General features: G+C 36.3%; 1 non-coding gene across 1 annotated transcript; it reads left to right on the top strand.

Annotated features, from left to right (window-relative positions):
- The first annotated feature begins 2,032 nt into the window (after positions 1-2,032).
- On the top strand, positions 2,033-2,105 carry TRNAA-GGC (transfer RNA alanine (anticodon GGC)). Its single transcript has one exon. It is a non-coding gene; the product is annotated as a tRNA-Ala (tRNA).
- The last annotated feature ends 912 nt before the right edge of the window (positions 2,106-3,017 follow it).

Here is a 3,017-nt window from a genome sequence, read left to right as displayed (position 1 = left end):
ACAATGAACGGTCCTGAGCTGCCCGCATCCAGGCTCTTCCCGCGACCTTTACCAGATCGTCGGTCCACCTAGTAGGAGGCCTGCCCACGCTACGTCTTCCAGCCCGTGGTCGCCACCCTATTAATTGTAGCGGGTCGTTCGTCTATAACTTTTCTCGATAAATGGGCTATGCAATACAAAAATAATTTTTCAAATCGATCCTGTGGGTCCTGAGATTAGCGCGTTCAACCGAACAAACAAAAAAAACTCTTATTTTATAATATTTGTATAAGATCTGCGTGAATATCCCGCAAAAATAACTAAAAATCAAATCAAATCAAAAATATTTAATTTGCGAACATGGGAACACATCTATTTTAAAAATAGATTAGAAATCTTTGCAATGACTTTAAAATTGAATTAATCTAATTAAACGAAACTAATGAATCTGTCTGGGACAGGATAGAGTTTGAAAGTCATTTAATAATAACTAGTATTAATTTTATCCGTTTGTCACTTTTTTAAATGCTCAAGAATTTTATGTTATAAAGATGTACTCTCTGTATAAAGACATAGGCTTTCTTTTGTCTAAATAGATTAAAAAATGTGAACCCCTTTTAATATTATAAATGCGAAAGTTACTCTGTCTATTTGTCACGCTTTCACGCTTTAACCACTGAATCGATTTTGATGAAATTTGACATAGAGATAGTTTGAGACCCGATTTTTTAAACAAGGACGCACGCGATAGTGTTTTTCTGTGACAGACCTTTCACTAAAAAAGCAAAAGCTAGTTTTTTTTTTAAATGTGCTAACAGAAGTAGGTATCCGACTTAAATACACGCAGGTAAAGTTATGCTTCACCCTGCAATAATTTAGACTCGAGTCTTGCCCTGATCAGCCATTCAATCATAACTTTTTAATGGCGGAGACATAAATAGCTCAGCGTTTTTTCATTAAAAAACTGCTTATTCAGTGCAATTAACGTTTTACTGCGAACGGGACGATCAATTTACTACGTTTCAAAGGTTTTCCTTGTATTCTGCTGATTGATTTTCATTTTAATGTGCTGTCATTCTTGAGGGTATTATTTTTGGGTACGAGTTTCCGTGTTCGGTGGTGTAAAAAGCTGGATTTTTACGTGGATGGGTAATAGGCAAAAAAAATATCGCATTTAAACATATTATTAGCATTTGCCCGTGGCTTCACCCACGTGTACCTAATTCAGTTTGTCCATAGACCATTTTAAATTTTACCTAAGTATAATATTGTAAAGTTTCATTACTTTCATAACAATCCGTTCAGTTGTTTTTGCCGAAAGCTGAAAAAGAATATTACCTACTGTATCCATATTGATAAATATCAGAAACAGCAAGGGTTGGATTTAGAACCCATTTTTTAATACTTACTAGAATTGATAGATCTCAATATTTTATAGCATTACAATCCCTCTAACAAAGTGACTTCAAATACTAAAACGTATTCCAAAGCTGTTTCTACAAACCTATCAGAATCCCAACGAATTTCGGAACCTTTCGCATTCGTACGTCAAAGCAAATCTCCTTTCTCAATAGACACTTGAATTTTATAAAATGTTTTGTCAATTTATGCATAGAGACCGCAATGGATTCCTTTGTGGGGATTTAAACAGAATTTCAGATGACATACGAAGTTTTGAAATAATCGAAGAGAAAACAGTAACACTTGTTTTTTGTTTTGAAAATTACGAGTATAGTTATTTAATTTTTAGCGTTAAGAGTTGCATCTCAAACTAATTTGAAAATTATAAATAACTTGAAAAAATCGAACTGCCTAAGGCGGTAATTGAACCCACGACCTTCCGCTTGCCGGGCGACTGCTCTTCCAACTGAGCTACTTAGACACTGGATGAACTGTTTCATCTTAACTGACAGTTAAATATTTGCAACAATATTTCTGTTAGATGTAGGGTAGGTATACCTACTTAACATTGATGAAACAAACGCTGGCCGTAACAGCGTATTACACTTGAAAATTTCGACGGGTTCATCCAGTGTCTAACGTGAGTGTAAGTGTCTAAGTAGCTCAGTTGGAAGAGCAGTCGCCCGGCAAGCGGAAGGTCGTGGGTTCAATTCCCGCCTTAGGCAGTTCGATTTTTTCAAGTTATTTATAATTACGAGTATGTTGTTTCTAGTTGTTCAATAGAAGAAATGCTATCGTATGAGCGGTCACTAAATTGGCGCCAGTGGCAAGTGACAGGATCTAACACTACTGTGCTGTACTGTATTGCACCTTAAAAATGGTACATATAGGATAGACTTAATCTCGGCGCTAAGTACCCAATTTGCGCCACTATTTTAGCAAAAAGTTAAAGGCAATATATCTTGAATTAATTTAAACAGGTTTTAACGCGATACGCTGATAGGTAACATTGAAATTCAAAAATTATTTATTTGTATAGACTATTTAAATAATTATGTAGTACTACAAATCGCCAAATATTTTGCTCTTAGCCAGCGCCTTACCACGCGCTTCGAGACCAACATGGCAAGTGCTGAGAAGAAGTTCCGCAACAAACTCAGTCACCACTGTCTGCCGATTGATATAAATAATAAGAAATAGCAGTTGTAGGTACATTATTAATTCAGGAACAGTTCTGTGAATTTATCACGCATTCTTGTATGGTGTATCTTATAAAAATCTACAAAATTGCTAGATGCACTAGCAAGTACAATGTTCAATGGCACCACCGAGTGTGAATATACCTACAGCTTCAGTGCTCAGTTGGCGCCACTATCTTAGCATTCTGGGACTGGTTAGTCAATGCGAAAAAACGCTCAACGGTTGGAATGTGCAGGTGTCAAAATGTCCATACGGACCGGCTGTTAGTGTGGCAAAAAGTATGAACGTCGAAATGAGCAATGGTTGATCATTTTATCTATCACACCTTTTGTTGTACTTGTATTTTGTGATGTGTACCATTTGTCACTAAACCATTGTAACCATGGTAACAATGTACATTTTGGCACTGGGACTTTTTGACGTTCATACTTTCTGCC

Source organism: Ostrinia furnacalis, unplaced genomic scaffold (assembly GCF_004193835.3).
Source record: "Ostrinia furnacalis isolate ACB-3 unplaced genomic scaffold, ASM419383v2 OfSCF1247, whole genome shotgun sequence".
Lineage (NCBI taxonomy): Eukaryota > Metazoa > Arthropoda > Insecta > Lepidoptera > Crambidae > Ostrinia > Ostrinia furnacalis.
The sequence above is the reverse complement of the archived record's forward strand: the minus strand, read 5'-3'. Positions and strand labels throughout refer to the sequence as shown.